General features: G+C 34.6%; 1 pseudogene; it reads left to right on the forward strand.

Moving 5' to 3' along the window:
* Positions 1-1,160: 1,160 nt before the first annotated feature.
* LOC141552841 (large ribosomal subunit protein P1 pseudogene) overlaps positions 1,161-19,400 on the forward strand; it is a 72,920-nt pseudogene continuing 54,680 nt past the window's right edge.

A 19,400-nucleotide genomic window follows, 5' to 3' on the forward strand; every position in this document is an offset into this window, starting at 1 on the left:
TGTTTCATTAAATGTCCATCTTCTTCCATGGAAGAAAATACTCAGCTTAGCTGGGTAGTTTATTCTTGGCTGCATTCCAAGTTCTTTTGCCTTTCGGAATATCAGATTCCAGGCCCTTTGATCCTTTAATGCAGAGGCAGGCAGATCTTGAGTGACCCTTATTGTGGCACCTTGGTATTTGAATTGCTTTTTTCCTGGCTGTTTGTAATATTTATTCCTTAGTTTGGTAGTTCTGAAATTTGGCCACATTGTTCCGTGAATTTTTTTTTTTTTTTTAGGATCTTTTTCAGAAGGTGTTGGATGAATTCTTTCAATGTCTATTTGAGCAGGTCTCTTTGATGATTTCCTGTAAAATAGTATCTAGGCTCTTTTTTACATAATAATTTTTGAGAAGACCAATAATCCTCAGATTGTCTCTCCTAGATCTATTTTCCAGGTCTGTGATTTTGGCAAGTAGATAGCTGACATTTTTCTCCAGATTTTCATTTTTTTGGTTTTGCTTGACTGATTCTTGATGTCTCAATGAATCATTCATTTATTTTTGTTCAGTTCTGATTTTAATGAGTCATTTTCCTCATTAGCTTTTTTTTTTTTTTTTTTAACTTCTTTTTGTATGTGTCCAATTGAGTTTTTAAATGAGTTGTTTTGCTCTATGGAATTTTTTTCCATTTCACTAAATTTGTTTTTGAGTGAGTTATTTTCTTTATCCAATTCACAAGTCCTACTTTCTTGGGAATTCTTTATCTTTTCCAATTCATAGATCCTACTTTTCTGTGATTTCTTTACCTTTTTCCAATTCCCTAATTCTGTTTCCCTGCACTTCCTGTGAATTCTTTACCTTTTCCAATTCACATTTCAGGAAATTGTTTACCTTTTCTAATTCACATTTCAAGACATTGTTATTTTCTTACATAGCTTCTCTTTCCTTTCCCCATTTTTCTTCTAATTCTCTCTTCAGATTTTTGATAGTTTCTTCTAGGAGAGCATTATTTGGGGTACTGTCTGGACGCTGTCTGCTATTAGCCTCCTCAGGGTTGGAAACCAGCTCTTTTTCAGCATAGAAGCTGTCAAAAATTTTCATTTTTTTGGTCATTTTTTAAAAAGCCTTCAGCGTCTGCCTTCAGGGCAAGGAGATTACCAGCTTTCTCTGCAGAGCAAGGATGGGTTTATGGACAGTATCTGCCCTCTCAATGGGCTGCAAGGAACGGACGAGCTGTGGGAGGGCTCTGGGAAGAACTCCACGTGGAAGTGAGTATGCCTGGTTACCACAGGCTGGGCTGTGTAAGTGCCCTGCAAGGAGCCCCACTGTGAGCATTAGTGACCACCTTGGGGCTAGAGGTTAAGGAGCAAAGGTATCTCTGCCCCCCCATAAACACCCACTTTGAGTATTTGCAGTCATCCTGTCCCTCACCTCACTGGAAGTGTCTCTGCCTGGGGAGCGCAGTTGAGATGGGGAAATTCTACTACCCCCAGTGGAGCCCCTCACTATACAGAAGAGAGGCTGCCCCAGGCTGTGCCCCTGCTGTGTGTGACTGCTCCCCACCACTAGCCCCTCGCTGCAGAATGCCCTGAAGAGCTGTGTTATGGTCTGAGCTGAGTCACTTCCGCTCCTGGATGATCACAGCCAGATCCTCTCGGGCTTTGGCGTCCCTCAGAGTACCCACTACCCCAGGCTCCAACTTTTCTACTGGTCTCCTACTCCGCCCCCAAAGCAAAGCAGTCAGGTTACGGCAGAGAGCTCTATGTAAACCTTCCAACTGCATAGGCCACCCCCGCTCCCATTTCTATCCCTGTCTTGTTCTGGTCTACTCCCACCACCTCAGGTCAAATCTTTTCTGGTGATATTCCAGATTCTCTTCCACTGGTAAGTTTTTGTATTTCCAATCTTTGTGGGTTTTACCAGTCAAGTGCTGTTTTTGAGGCTGAATTAAATACTTGGTAGAAAGGGAATTAGAGAGCTTAGAAAGTTCCATCTAGCTTCTCTGCCATCTTGGCTCCGCCTCCCTGTTAAATGTTTCTAATTGTCTTGATTCTTTACCAGATGTCCTAATTGTTACCCTTACCATCACTCTTTTCCCTGTCTCATCTTTTACAGAATTGTCAAAAATATTTTTTATTAATAAAGATATCTGACCATTTCATACCTTTGCTCTCAAACCTTCAGGGGTTCTCATTGCCCATTAGATAAAATATAAACCCAATATTTGTGGCCCTTCAAGTCTGGTTCCAACTTTTTCCCTTTATATGTCCTGTCATCTTCTACTTTGGGGCATTTATGTGGGCAGTACTATATATGTAGCTTTCATTTCCCTCACTTCTGTTTAAAACAAATGAAAAACCCCAAGTCAGAATTTCTGAAGGATCATTATAGACTAGCTAATAATCAATAAATTGATGGACAGTGATTTTTCTCAGTAACTAAAGATGCCCAGTAGGGCCTTAAATAATCCTTCTGAAAAGGAATTCCCTTTACAAATGAAAATCAATTCTGATTGTCTGACATTTAATGAGGAGATGGAATAAAAGTCTTCAACTCCTCTATGCCTTGATAAAGAGACCTTTGGCAATTAGAATGGGGGAATCCATCTCCATCCAGACTAGTCTGATTTATGTTATCCTTTAATAGCTAGTTCACCCTAAATTCTCATTGTAAGATATAAGGACAGAGGATCCTTTTCCCAGGATAAGAACGCCATCTAGAGCATATTCTGTTTATATTCTAAACATAAGTTATGTTCCACCAAAGAATGAAAAGCAGAGTCCTTGAGTGTTAAAAGTAATCTCATCAATCAGTCATGTCCTTCAGAGAATGATTTTGACAGGAGATGAACCTTTGTGAAAAAAAAAAAATTGAAGGGGAAAGCCTGGAGCTCAATGTATTAATTGTTTATTAATATAATAATAATTTCTCTCATACTTCTGCCTGCTGATATCCATCTTTTCATTTAAGGATCAACTAAGTTACTCATCCCAGCCTTGCTACTATCTGGACTACTTCTTTGCATTTTTAGTGTTCTACCTAGTTTTACAGTTATTTATTGCATAGTGTCTGTTACACTGTCCCCATTAGGGCAGTTTAGTTACTATCTTTATGCCCCCAGTGCCTAATATCATGATGCTGTGGGTTGTTTTTTTGTTTTTGTTTTTGTTTTTTTGAAAGGAATTTGAGTAGAAAGAACACTGGACTTGTAATTGAAATACTTCAATTTCTATGCCAGATTTCCTGCTTGTATTCCTTAAACAAATCTCATTTCTGTATTTTAGTTTTGTTGTCTCTGAAATGCGGGTATTGAACATGGGTCCCATTTAATGATTTGCAAACCTTTTAAGTACTCAAATGACAATGATTTAAAAGATTTATGCTAAAATTGTTTAAATTATTGTCCAATTATGTTACAAATATGTACATATTTTCCATTGTGGAAATAAATGTGTATGTTTAAAGCATTTTAGGTTTGTACTGTAGAAATTCAAAAGTGTTAATGATTATGTGCACAATAATTTTGGTATTCATACAGAAAGTACATTACAATTTGATCACTTCTGAGTAAGCATAATGTGTTTTTGCAATTTCTCAATCTCTCATCAAATTGTTTCCAAACTGCAACAAACTTTCAACATTTTAATACAAATGATTCCCAACAGATAGTTAGATGTATGCATAACATTGTTTCCATTCTCCATATTGCACTAGAATAGTTCTCTTTGTTTTCTGTCATTCTGTATCATATGATAACAATGAACATGCATGTTTTTGCAGCACAAATTTCAGACTATTTGAAAGCCATAATTGCTAGGTATATACATTATAAGATATCCTGAAACTATCTTAAACCAGACACAAACATTCTATAGGAACAAATATTATATTGCCTCTCAATACAATATTTCAATTTAAGCATCTTCTGTGTGTAATATATATACATATATATATGTATATATATGTATATATATATGTAAATAAATATATATATATACATATATATGTAAATAAATATATATATACATATATATGTATATATATATATACATATATGTATATATATACATATATATATATATGTATACATATATATATATGTATATATATATATTTAGTTACTAGCTCCCTGGAGGCCTCAGAATCAGCTGGAGTCAGGATAAGCAAAAGTCCTTGGTTTTTAAGGATAAAATGAAGGGGATGGACAAAACTGCCACAAACTAACTCTCCACCAACCTCCCTTCTTGTCATCCTCCTCCAAAGTGACTCTGGCTTGTCTCACTCCACCCCCTAATCCCTCCTAATCCCAAACATTGAGCTAACATTAACTGTGAGAAGGAAAATTCCAAACATGCTAATAGAGTTATTGTCCAATAGATAATTAGCCTTAAGTGCTGCTTCAAGTGCACATATTCAGAGTTTCAGCCCTTTATAGGTAATAGAGTTTCAGTAAGATTACAGCTATATACCAATAATGGAAAGTAACATTGAAAAAAGATTCTTTCCTTTCAAATGTTAATTTACATCTAAAATTACTGAAAATTAATCAAAGAGAACATATTTACAGATTGATTGCAGATTATTCCCTGTTTGGGGCTAAATTTAGCTCAAGCCTGTTAATTTAGGGTCAGTATTGGAATAAAATGAGATCATCCAACAGTGAACAAAAGATTTATTTAGCCATAGCTAGAAAAGGATACTCAACAAGGATAGGCATTTAAGACACCTAAACTTGATTCAGCTGAGTAAAAGTTCCTTTGTCTTTGTTGCTCAGCATTTTATACCAGCCAAATATATAATAATTGTAGTTTCTTGAAGCTGTATTTGCTAAGGCAGCCATCAAGTGATATGAACAGCCTAAACTAACCAAATTTCAATACCTTTTAAGACAATGTATCCTAGTTAAGATATTGCTTGTACCACACTTCCCTTGATCTATACTCCAGTCAAATTGACATAACTTACTGACATTCCATCTCCTGCCATATACGATAGCTAATATACTCTCCTTCCTCACTTCCACCTAGAACTCCTGATTCTTTTCAAGACTCATCTCAAATTTCATCTCCTACAAGTCCTTTACCAATCCTGTCAGTTATTTTGTTGATGCTGTCGTTCAGTCATTTTTAGGCACGTCCAATTCTTCATGACCTTATTTGGGGTTTTCTTGGTAAAGATATTGGAATGGTTTGTCATTTCTTTCTCTGGATCATTTTATAGATGCCTCATCTATAAAATAAAATTTAAATATAATATAAATATAAATAAATATAATATAAAAACTGAGACAAATAAGATTAAACAACTTGAATAAAGCCACACAACTGGTAATTGTCTGAAATCAGATTTGAACTCAAGAAGATGAGTCTTCCTGACTCCAGGTCTAGCACTCTATGTCCTACATTGTTACTGACTGACCCCAAAGTAACTTTGTATTTCTAAAAATATATTTTGTACTTACTCCTCTATATCTATGCTCTTTGTTACAAACTCCTTGGAGACATTTTGATTTTTTTTTAATCCGTATTATCTACTGTATGTTATGTGTAATAAATGTTTAATTGAAATTTAATATATTGTGCCAGAAAGAGTCCAGTGCTGGCAATCTGGCTGAGCTGCCTCGTGGTCTGTAGTTCTCCTTCTGTTCTACCCCACACTTCTCCATTTGCCAAGAAAATAAACTATTTGAAGTAGAGACAAGCATCATGCAAATATAAGAATTAATTATCAGAGTTACTAGAAGGGGTTGTCCTCCTCCTTCTGGTTCTATAGATGCAAAGGAAAAACCAGTGGACCAGATTAATATCTGTTGGCTTTCTGCTAACATAGTTGACTTCCAGATTTAAAGAAAGTCAGATGTGTTTCTAACATTCAGATTACTCCACTGATTTAGACAGAAGTAATTCACAATATGCTAAGCTCTCTCCCTTATCAAACTGGCTCCTAGACCTAGATGCTTTCTTGAAGGAACTGAGAAAAAAAAGGTGCTAATATGGCTTCCATATCCAGCCATCCAGCCTCTCCTAGAATGCCATGGAGTAGAGACACTTAGATAGAATTTATTTCTCTCTTTTACCTCTCCACCCCTATCATTCCAAAAAAATAATTGCTTACTAACATATGAAGGAGCCTATTCTGAGGAGCCCCTGGTGACGCCCATCTGCAGGCTCAGATGTGCAACAGAATGACACAAGATAGGACAGTATGAGTCAGGATGGGATGGAAGGAATGAACAGACTTAAGATTGATTTATTTCGAGAATTTGGCATCTGAATCCCTGGCCTAAAGCCAGTAATCAGCAAACAGCACAAGCTATCTGTCTCCTTAGCCAGGCCTGGGGCCTGGAGTTTGGGGACATCTCCCACCCAGGCTGGCAAGCAACATATTTCTAGCCATAAAGAGCACTGTTTGTTCAGGCTTTCTTCAACAACAACAAAAAACAAAAAGCATATGTTTAGTCAAGAAAATGGGAAACTGTCTTAGAAGATGTGGCTCAAGGAAAGAGGGAAAAGTGACTGGTTTTGTAACTTGGAAAATCACTCTTCAACAGCTTACGCCATTCTCTTGCAGTATAGTTTACAAGTATGTTTTCTTCTTGGCTAAGATACAGCTCCATCAATGACCCTGAAGGTATCCTTGTGTATTTATAAACACATTATCCAAGATAAAGATAGGTGTTTTGAGAAATCTAAGAAGCAAACAGGAGACACTGGCATATTAAACCAACTCAGAAATGCTAACTTTGTTCTTATTTTTTTCCCTTTCTCTCCCTTGTTAATAAAAATTAAGCTCTTGTCTTATAGTAACCAGTTCTAAAATTTCATGTAGGTCTGTATTTATTGCCTCTGAAGTCAGAGGATTAGGTTCAACTTCTGCCTGTGACACTACCTATGTAATCTTGGTTAAGCCATTAGCCTCTGTTTCTTCCTCTATAAAATGAGGGGTTTGTACCACATGGTCTCTGAAGTCCTTCTGATTGCATGTCTACATCCTGTGCCTTTTGATTCCTAGAAAAAAGGAGATATGAGGCCATCTTGATCAAGGATCTAGAAGGTAGAGCAACATCCCCCAGTGAGAGGCAAAGCCAAGACTAGAATCCAGGACTCCTGACTCCCTAGTCAAGATGCTTTCCATTTGTACTAGTGCAAGTAAGCATCTCCAGAATCATAGCCACACATTCTTCTAATCTAACTATAAATTTTATTAATAACAGATAAGCCACAAGTTTTAGAGTCTCATAAAGACAAAGATACATGCTTTCCTTACTACTCTGAGCCTCATTTTTGTTCTGGTTCTGAAAAGTTTAACTGCACTCATAATTTTAACCTAAGGTGCTCATTCTACCCAGAACTGATAAAGTTGACCTGAATAGCCAGAGTGCTTATGTCTAGGGCCACTTGATCCTGAAATAGACACAGAGAGTTTCATACATTATCAGAGAAATCATTCTAAAGTAAAGATATTCCCCCTTCCCCTAGCAATTTCAATGAATGTCTCAAAAAACGAGTTAACCACTCTAGTTGGTATAGTAGAGTGAGATCCCATCCTGTGAATCTATTTGGCTGCTGCCGCTAATGATATACTCTTTCTCTCATCACATGGACAAGAACAAACCTAACCAACATGCATCATCATTGTGCTGCCTCGCTTTCTTTGATTCAAACAATTATATGGAGAAGATATTGGGAGTATAGTTCCTGGAATATAGCAAAAGTTTGTTTTTTTGATAATGTAATGAGGATGTACTAGGATCTAGGAAGTTCTTAGCTACTGGAAATATTTGTTCAGATATTGAATAATCATCTAATCCAGTTTCTGTAGAGCATATTGCTAAACTTAAAAAAAAAACTGTACTAAATGATGTCAAAATTCAACTCTCAATTTTTGGGGGGAACCAGAAAGACAAAAGGTACCTTTTAAATATATGCTGGAAATTCAAGATAATGAAGAGTGTGTTGGATTAAAAGTTAAAATAGCTTATTTTGCCACTCATTAATTCTCTGAACCTGGTAAAATAAGACTTCCATTTCAAGAGGCATTTACTGGACAGATAGATATTTGACTAAGTATACCAGATGAGACACACATTGATTGTCAGTGAGAATTTGTCTTGCATAACTGTGCAAATTTGTTACAATGGGTAGGGTGGGAAGGAAAGAAAAATTAATGCTTGTTAATTGAAAAAAAAATCAAGTTTAGTTAATTAATATAAAAAGTGAATCTTTACTCTCTGGCCTATAAATTCTTTTTCTACTAAATAGAGAGCATAATGCCTGACCTGGAAACCCTGAAGGATTCTTATAAGGATCAAGATAATAGAAATAAAAGTTCTCTTTAAATTGTAACATCTTATTTAATAAGAATAATAATTCATTATTCTGTGGCCCTTCAAAGTATATAAGATGATTGTACCACTATAACCACAAAATGTTTATTAGCACAAGGATTGTTATCTCAAATATATAAGATTAATAAAGATAATTTAAAAATGCTGAATGTTGGAGGGACTGTGGGGAAAAAGGCACATTGATTTACTGTGGGTTTGCCTATGAATAGGTACAAGCATTTTGGAAAGAATCTTTGAATTCTACACACAAAGTTCTTTAAAACTGCTTCTAGTGATAAAAAATATCAATATCAGCTCTTTTTGTTGTGACAAAAAAACAACAACAAAAAAAAAATTTAAAACTAAAGGGATATAGATCAATTAAGGAATGCCTGAATAAATCCAGCATCGGAATGTGATAAAGTAGTATTTTGCTTTAAGAAATGAGGAAATGGATGATTTTAGAACCATAGAAGACTTATATTAATTCCTGAAAATTGAAAGAAATATTTTAATATCGATTTTGAAAACTTCTGTAAACTGATGAGCCAGGAAAACAAGTTATATAACAACATCATGTGAAAACTTTGAAAGCTGTTGGGACTATGAATAATAAAATGACAATCCATTATTCTCCAGGATCAATGACAAAAAATCTTCTGTCAGGAAGTAACAAATTTAAGTTTCAAAATTTTATGTATAAATATATATGTATATATTGACAAGGGAATTTTAACTTTTTTAATTAATTTTTATTATTCAGGACTGAGGGCCCTTCCTCCTGTAGAGAAAGCCTGTCTTCTATTAATATTAACCTCTCCTAACCAAAACCTGACTCTTATAGTAATAATGTTAAGAAAAAAACTGTTTGACCCTTCTTTGGGAAAAGTCAAAGGAGAATTTAAGCTCCCCAAAGTGATTTAATTATTTAATTATTTCCTCAAACCAACTCTCTAAGGAAGGATTTCTTTGACTCATCGTTATCTTGGTAACATGTGAATCTTTCTTCTCAATCATTCTGTTTGTGAATCCTCTATATGTCATTTTATCTGTAACCTGACTTAATTTATTCATAAAGCTGGTTAGCCAGGTTTGTTTATGTATAAAATTATGACTTTTTTACTTTTGTTCAATTTTCACAACATTGAAGGAAGCATGTGATTATGAATGTCTTTAATGTTTTTTTGTTTTTTTTTGCCTAAGAGGAATGTATAAAACTGAAATATGTAAAAAGAATTATTTACATGTCATTCTGATGTAATTTTGCCAAAAAGAAGACTTATTAGAAACTTAATCTTTACTCAGATTTTTTTTTTTGTTGTTGGAGAGCTAAACTTAAACTTAAGCATGATAATAAAATCTAGGTTTTTCTTATCTCTGTAATTTCTGCATTGGGGTAAGTAAATTTCAGCAGCAGTTACCTCATGCATAAACTCAAAAAGATATTTCTCCCATAAATATACATGTATACACAGAGAGAGATATGTATATATAAACATATATATATGTTTACAGACATGTAAGCATGTGTGTGTTTTTAAGTTTTTGTATGTATGCATGCATGCATGTATGTATTTACAGCTAACGGGGGAATTTGCTTTGGTTCACTCAATATACTTATTATAATGAATTTGTTTTTCTTTTCTCTTTTTGTCAATGGGATAGAAGATGAGAGGGAGAAACTCTATATTAGCTATTTATTTTTCTTCCATTCAGTGGAAGCTGAATGACCTGCCCTGGTTGCCTCCAATTGTTCTCAATGTCCCCATACAGACTACTAATAACACAAAATGCAATCTAATACAAACATTTATTAAAAGCATACTTTTTGATGCTCCAAGTCATTATTAATCAGAGAAATGCAAATTAAGACAACTCTTGTCAGATTGGCTAGAATGACAGGGAAAGATAATGCACAATGTTGGAGGGGATGTGGGAAAACAGGGACACTGATACATTGTGGGTGGAGCTGTGAATATATCTAGCCATTCTGGAGAGCAATTTGGAACTAGGCTCAAAAAGTTATCAAACTGTGCATACCCTTTGACCCAGCAGTGTTTCTACTGGGCTTATATCCCAAAGAGATCCTAAAGAAGGGAAAGGGACCTGTATGTGCAAGGATGTTTGTGGCAGCCCTCTTTGTGGTGGAAACTGAGTGGATGTCCATCAATTGGAGAATGGCTGAATAAATTGTGGTATATGAATATTATGGAATATTATTGTTTTGTAAGAAATAACCAACAGAATGATTTCAGAAAGGCCTGGAGAGACTTACATGAACTGATGCTGAGTGAAATAAGCAGGACCAAGAGATCATTATAAACTTCAACAACAATACTATATTATGATCAATACTGATGGACGTGGCCATCTTCAACAATGAGATGAATCAAATCAATTCCAATAGAGCAGTAATGAACTGAACCAGTTGCACCCAGCAAAAGAACTCTGGAAGATGACTACCAACCACTTACATAGAATTCCCAATCTCTCTAATTTTGTCCACCTGCATTTTGGATTTCCTTCACAGGCTAATACACTATTTCAAAGTCCGATTCTTTTTGTACAGCAAAACAACTATTTGGACATGTATACACATATTGTATTTAATTTATACTCTAACATATTTAACATGTATTGGTCAACCTGCCATCTGGGGCGGGGGAAGGAGGGGAAAAATTAGAACAAAAGGTTTGGTAATGGTCAATGCTGTAAAATTACCCATGCATATATCTGGTAAATAAAAACTATAAAATAAAAATAAAATAAAATAAATTTAAAAAATAAAAAGCATACTTTTTGCAAAGCACTGTATATATACCCAGAGATGTAAAAAAAAAAAAAACCCTAAAAACAATTCTTGCCCTCTGATACCTTGTATCTTACAAAAAGGAATATACATGTGAACAAATATACAAATACATGATAATTTGAGGAGGAGCGAGGAACTATAACATATATTTTCTATACATCTAATTACATACACACATTATATATGTATATGTGTGTATATATATATATATATATATATATATATATATATATATATATATATATATATGTTTAGTCTCCTCTGGGAGAATGTAAGCTGAACGTACAGGATGTGCAGGAAGAAAAAGATAAGCACCATGAATTTTAGGGAAATATCTCTCCAGATAAAGAAACCGATTGAGGTCAAAGAGATAGGTATGGAATTGTGTTATTAGAAACCTTTGAGCTATATTTTATTCCTCTCCACTCTTTAATGGTAACAGTAGGATGCGTTAGACAATTTTGAAAGGCCTGCAGTATTTTAAAGTTTACCAACCACAAAGAAATATTTGTTTCCACAAAACTAAACCAAATCTTTATCAACCTCTGATTCTAAAGCTTTTATACTTCCCCACATTTCCTATCTGCTGGAATACCTGCCTCTTGTTGGTTTTGTACTCTAAAAGTTAATAATTAAGAGTTATTAATATCTAACTAATAACCTAAGAAACTTGAGCTTCAGTTTTCCTTTGTATTACTTTTGTTTTCCCTTTTCTTTCTGTAGCTTTGCAGTTCTGGTGGTAAGTGAAATTTTTCTCAAATAAATCAGGCTTGGACACTACCACAACATTTGTTTTTCCTTTGTAGCCTCAGCAATAGAACATGATAGGTTCTTAATAAATGCTTATTTATTGATGATCAAACTCTGCATCATTCCCAGAATCTACTGCAGGGGACACAGTAGGTATCTAATGTTTGCTGAACTGAAGTTAAATGAAGCAACTATAGAAAAAGTTTCATCTCTATGGTATACCTTTATGAACAGCAATGAATTCATAGTTAAAATGGTTTCCCTGCTCCTTACTTGTTGTGGCCACAACTTAGTTTTGACTTTTGGTTACACTTCATTTCCTGCCTTTAAAGACCAAAACAAAAACCAATTTCGACACAAAGCTAGTCTTAATGTTTTAGGGTTCTTTAGTGTCATGTAGATCATGTATATTATAGTTACTAGTAGGGGCAGCTATATGGCTCAGTGGATAGAAAGACTGACCTGCAGTCAGGAAGACTCAGCTTTCTAAGTTCAGATCTCGCTTCAGTTACTTGGTAGTTATGTGAGACTGGGCAAGTCACTTAACCCCATTTGCCACCATTTCCTCATTTTAAAAATGAACTAGAGAAAGAAATGACAGTATCTTCACCAAGAAAATCCTAAATGGGATCATGAAGAGTCAGACACAATTAACCAACTGAAAAGAAAAATAATAACAATAATTACTAATATAAGAAGAGCAGCAAATTTGCACCAGCATAAATGCAAGACAAAGATTTTCAATTTTATTCTACCTGTTCCAGTCTTGCTCATTAAGACTCCAGATACTGCAGTGAATAGAGCAATGGACTTGGAGTCAGGAAAACCTGAGTTCAAAACCATTCTCAGAAAGTTCATAGCTGTGTGAACTTGGGTAAGTTGCTTAACCTATACTAACCATTGGAGAAGGAAATGGCAAAACACTCCAGCATTTCTGCCAAGAAAACACCCTGAACAGAAGTCCAGGAATCACAAAGAGTTGAATATGACTAAAATTACTGAACAAAACAAGAAATGCCATTAAGGGACATTATAATTATGAAAAGTATTAATTAATCCAACTCTAATAATAGATTCATCTAAGAGTTTTTGCTGGGTTGCTGATTGTTACTGCTAGAGCATCCCATAAACTGTGGGACAGATTCACAGGACAGTCTTCACTCACTCATAGGGAATTGGCCCCATAGCAGAGGAGAACTAGCTGGTTATAATAATTCAGTGCAAAATCAGCAGGTTAAAAAAAAGCCATTAGCAATGCACTGGAAAAGACAGCTTACTCGGTTACATACCACATCTTAGATTATCAGACAAAGAAGCTTCCAATTGGAAAATCTAGAAAGAACTCAGCCTATCAAGCAGTATAAATAGTAGCAATTTTGAAGGCGGAATAGGATTTCATCTTGTAACCCTAATAGCATGAATTGTCCTAACCATACTTATTCTCTAAACACGGTCCTCTACCAGTAGGAAATATATTCCTAGTCTTTGGGTCCATGTATTTCTGCAAAGTGTTCATTCTTCCAATGTGCCATGTGAATCAGTGGAAATGACTTATTAAAACTTCTTTAAAATTTTCCTTGTTGCTTACCTTGACAATCTATTTAAATAAATATATTTTATTTAACATAAATATATCATAAAATATATAATAATAAATAATATAAATAAATGTATTATGTGTTAAATTTATTTTTTGTGTATTAATGTGTCCTCCAGTTTGTTCTATAAAAATAGAAACATTGATGGATCTCATGATTTGTCATTTTGAGTATAGCTAGTGGAGCAAGGTATTGAATCCACCTGAACCATGGATTCAATCCTTCAACAGAACTCATGACCTACTATCTTGTTGGGATTTAACTCAAAGCACTGCTGTGATCTATAGGAGTTGTACTGATTAGAAGATACACAAAAGAAAGAGGAATGGTCAGAATTTGGGTGAGAATTTTGTTGACCAATTTTTTATGTTAAATGAGTTCTGTTCTGTTATTATTATTGTTCACCTGACTGCTTATAAGAGAATTGTAAACCTTTTAGAAGATGGTAAAAAGAACAAGATGCAGAGAGTTCCCAGGTTTTCTCTTGAATTGGTCATATGTATCTGTTGTATCAAGAAGAAGCCTCTAAGAGGCTCTAAGATTCAAGATTGAGTCTTCTGATGAGTAGATCAATCAATAACATTAATGTACTTATTCTTTTTTTTTTCTTTTCTCTAGTTTGAGAATGGTTTTTAATTGGTCATCATCCTTTACACTTGTTATGAAAACCCTCAGCTTAATTTGTGTGAGTCCTTTCCTGAAATATGCAGAGCAAAAATGAAGTGACATAGTTCCTTGCCCTTAAGGAACTTATTATATAATAGAAGGAACTAGACACTTACACAATTCTAATCTCATTTCACCTTGTTCATTCAGGACCTATTCCAGGTTTATACCAAGCTGACAAGTAAATACTTTTTTGAATGAAAGAATGAATGACCAGACTTATTTTCTACTACTTACTATATAAACCCTTTTTAATCTGCCTCTGCCTAAATTTTCACAGTCTTCCTGTATATATAAAACTTAATTCCTAGTTCCCAGATTTTGTTGATATTGTTTTATTCCCTTGGGATACATCTCCTTTTTTCAAGGATGGCTCAAGTCCCATTCCTCACCTCCATCTCCCAATTATTCCTTCCCAACCATATCAGATCACATTTATTCATTCATCAAATATTTATTAACTACCTTTTGCATGAAGGGATTTTTCTCTTTGAACTCCCATTGTAGTTAAAGACAAAAGTTTATTCTATCTAGACTACATCCCTTTGTAACCCTAACTGCTAATAACAGCAGACATTTATGTAAGGTTTTAAGGCTTTAAAAGTTCCTATAGAATAGATACTATTATTCTTTTTTTTTTTTTACAGATGAGGCAACAGAACCAGAGAGACAATGATTAGCCCATAGTCACAAAGCTAGTAAGTATTTGAGATGGAATTCAAACCCATTTTCCTGACTCCAAGGCTAATGCTCTAAACCACTCAGCCAATTTGCCTCACTCATCTATCAGGGGAATGAACTTTAGTACATTTATGTACCTTTTCAGTATTTAACAAAGAAGTAGACATATCCAACCAGCTTGAAATTCCCTCTTTACTGACAGCAAAAGTCTGAGACTTGTGGAAAGATTAGCTGTTACATACTTGCCTTCTTTCAAGTTTAATCTAGGTTTAATAGACAGGACACTAGATAGAGTTGGAAGAGCTGGGTTAAATGATTCTTCTACTCCTTCCTAGCTATATCACCTTTGAAAAATTAATTTTCAATTAATTAACAATTTAATTTTTCTGGATTTAAGTTTCCTTATCTGTAAAACAAAGAGAAATGGATAAAATTATCTCTAAATTCTCCTCTATTTCTAAGTTCTAAGTTGATGATAGCTCCTTGAAACTAGGAATTGCTTCATTCTTTGTATTTGCATTTCCAGTGTTGAACATAGTGCCTGACATATAGTGAATACCTAATAAATACTTGTTGATTGATTCATTGAATAATCAGTCTGATAGGAAAACGAAGAATACCTGCGCCAAACACATGCCACCTTAATGTTATTCAACAAATCTACACCAACGAATTTGATTTCCAACATTGCTGACATTCTGAGACCATAAAATAGGTTTGGAAGGGAAACCTAGCCATTCTGTCATGGGGAGGTCTGGCTGTTGGTCTAGTCAGGGAAGTAGGAGGAATTGCTCCTCTTTCTTGGTGAGTACTTTCTCCAGAAAAAGAGTCAGTCCCCACAAAACTGTCTGGGATTTGTTTATTTCAGAAACAGAGAAGCCTATGTTCCTTTGAGAGGAGACTCTGAATCAAGTAAAAAACACAAGGCTAGCATCAGAGGATGGACTCCCACTGACCACTTAATCTTCTGACTCAAGTCCAAAAGGAAATACCAAAGCCAAAAAACAAAAACAAAAATAGGAAAAACCTAAGAGAGAAGAAAAAAGGCAAACAACAAGACATGGTAGTGTAGTAAGAAGAGTGATGAATTGGAAAGTTTAGCTGTATCATTTTCTGGGTAACCTTCACAAGGAATTTCTTCTCTTTAAGCTTGTTTCTTTACACATAAAATGAGGGTGCTGAACTAAATAATCTCTATTGTATCTGACAATTCTAATATTCTAAACCTATATTTATAACTTTCCTTAAACATAAGCTGATAAAGAATTACTCTAACCAGGCTATCTATAAGCATGAGTCAATGAAACAGATGCCATCCATTAAATTTGGGAATGATTTTTTGTAGGACTCTGGCTCCTGATTTTTAATACTTTTTAGTAGCTTCACCAGTTAGCTGATTATGTTTTTGTAATTTTCATGTTATCTATATGATCTCTGGGGTAGTATCATTGGAAATGATCCAATGATCCAAGTGCACTACACAATTAAAATATGGCCAGCAATGGAGTTCTTTATACAGTGTGATTCAATAAGTATTTATGAATCACCTGACTTACTTGTATCTTACAACATTTCAGGTCATATCTCCATACCTTCTAAGCTGTTCCTTAAGTTTAGAATGTATTCCCTTCTCATCTTTGCCTCTTATAATCTCTGGTTTCTTCCAAAAGGTCAACTTAAATGTTGCCCTTTGCCTGAATCATTTCCTCATATCCAATCTCTCTTGTGTACCTTGAATCTTCCTTCAAAAATTATCTTGCTTTTACTATGTATATTTTGTGCATCTGCTTATATATATACAAGTGTCTAGCAGAGTACTTGGCATGCAGTAGGTGCATTAGAAATTCTGGATTGGTATGAGAACCCTTGTGTGTTATTACTGTACCTCAATATATTAACTATATCTCGCTAACTATATCTGACTGCAGGTCATGCAAGTTGAAAAGACTGATGAACAGGAAGGTGAGGTTGTATCAATAAATATATTGGAATGTCCAAGTGTGAGAGAAGATATTAAGGTGAAGACAAAACCTAGAGAAAAGATATTGAACTCCATGATGGGGGGAATAGAGAACAATTTAGAGGCTTATAATTTATGGGCAGCTAGATGGCACAGTGGATAGAGTACTAGGTCTTGAGTCATGAAGACTTCTCTTCCTAAATTCAAATCTGTCATCAAACCTTTCCTAGCTGTATAATCTGAGCAAGTCACTTAACTTGGTTTGCCGGAGCCACTTCTATAATATGAACTGGAGAAGGAAATAGCATACTACTCCAATAACTTTGCCAAGAAACCCCAAAATGGGGTCATGGAAAGTTAGACACAATTCAAATGGATGAACACAAACAACTGCTCAATAAATGTTTGTTGGCTTGTGACTTAAGTTGTGTTGGCTAGTATCAAATTTGGTAGATCTGTCAAGGAAATTTTCTCCCTTCTGTCTCAATTTAAGGTATGGATTTGTGAGCCAACAGATAAAAACATTTTAGTAAATTTTATTAAACATATTGCCAAGAATTGATCGTTCCTATATTTTATGACATGGTCCAAAGTCTAAATACTGTATTTAGGTATTATTTTCTAATCTAGGGGTTCACTCCCCAAATCTTTCTCTGAGGTCTGTATCCCTAGTTTAAAATTTGTAGAAATGATGAAAACATCATCTGTATCCTCACTGGTTTTGTTTGTTTTTGTCCAAGACTTTTTACCAATGCTTTTCAAGTTACTTCTGGTGAATTTGTCTAGAACTAAATGACATCATGTCTGACCAATCTCTGGAAGTTATCATATTCCAGATATGTGCCCTAGGAAGAAGACTAAATTCTCTATTGGTTACATTAGGTTCAGTGAGCAGTTCCTTAGAACCACCCAGCAAGTAGTCACCAAACATCAGTACTCGTCTCTTCTTCCTTGTACCATGAATTCACTCTTCACTCTTTGGGGAATAAGAAGATGCTTCCCTCATGAGATAATCTAGCCTCCCTTCTTTATAAGACATTATAAGACTATATTACTTATTACTTAATTCTACATATTTAGTGATCCTTCTTCTCTTCCATCTTTTTCATCATTCATTTTATCTTCCATAATTTTTTCACCATTCAATGCTTTAAAATAGAATGAAAATATACTCTATTTATCCAGATTGGTTTTTTTTTTTTATGTTCCCTTAAGGAAAACTTTCTTCTATTCTCTCAACAAATATAACATTGCCCTTTTTATGTGGAGCAAAGACGTGTTTGTCTAACAGGAGACAATGTAGTTTAGTGAATACAATAGTGGACTTTGAATTAGGAAGAACTACATTCAAATCTTGTCTTTGATACCTCCTATAAAGCATTAAGTAGCATTTTGATAATCTCTCATTTCCCTCATATCTAAAGGGAGAGATATGAATTAAAATAATAGTGCAATTAAGTGAATTTGAAACTGTTTTGATGACAAAATCCCCCAAATAGTCATTGATGGATTCAATTTTGTAAATAGATTTCTAGCTGAACGTCCCAGGTAGTTTCTTTTGGATATGTGTCATTGTTATGAATGAAGTTATAGAAAATGTGATTGTCAAAACTGCAGTTGACAGGAAGGTAGAAAGTATAATAAATATATTTGATGAAAGAATTAAGATTTAAAAGATCTTGATATGTTAGAAAGATGATCCAAAGCTCATAAATCAGTAGTCAATGAGTCAATAAGCAATTATTAAATGCTTTGTATGTGAAGTTATGCCAAGCATTTAATGCACAAAGAAAGGGAAAAAACTGTCTTTTTTATGAATTCGGTTAAATGCAATAAAATTCAATAAACATTTAATAAGAGCTCAACATGTGTCAGGCACTGCGTTATGTGCTTGAGCATGCAAATAAGAAAAAGAAAGACAGTCTTTGTTTTCAAGAATCTTACAATTTAGTTGTTGAAGACAGGAGTCTGGAAAGATAATGGAGAGGTGTGGAGACATCCAAGGATATTTCATTCTATAATGCTGAAAATAAGCAGAGCAGAAAGTAAAAGCTTATATTCTAATGGGAGATACATGTTAATAACAGATCAACTACATATAGATTAACTGGAAGATAACTGGGGGAAAAAGGCATTAACATCAGGGAAAAGCTGACTGAAAAAGGTGAGACACAAACTAAGTCTTGAAAACATCCAGGCAAAGTAAGAGGTAGAGAAGAGAGTAAATCATTCCGGGCATGGAAACTAGCTAGTGGAAAAGCATGGCAAGCAGACCTGTGTAGCTGAGTTATAGAATATATGGAAGAAATAAGATGTAAGAAGATAGGAAAAGTAAGAAGGTGCCAAGTTATTAATGTTCAACAGTTTGCATTTTATCCTAGAAGTGAAAGGGAGCCACTAGAACTCACTGAGCATGGGAATAACATGACTATGAAGGCTGGATCAGAGTGGAGGCAAGAACATTAACTCATATATTATTACTCATTGCCATGTCCAGGAAAGAAGAATGTGAACTAGAGTAATGGCTGTGTAAATGGAGAGTAAGTAGAAATAATAAGATTTGACTAATAGATCTTGGATATGTGGGGTAAGAAGTTAAAGATAACACCAAAATGTCAGGACTAGAA

Source organism: Sminthopsis crassicaudata, chromosome 2 (assembly GCF_048593235.1).
Source record: "Sminthopsis crassicaudata isolate SCR6 chromosome 2, ASM4859323v1, whole genome shotgun sequence".
In the NCBI taxonomy this organism is placed as follows: Eukaryota; Metazoa; Chordata; class Mammalia; order Dasyuromorphia; family Dasyuridae; genus Sminthopsis; species Sminthopsis crassicaudata.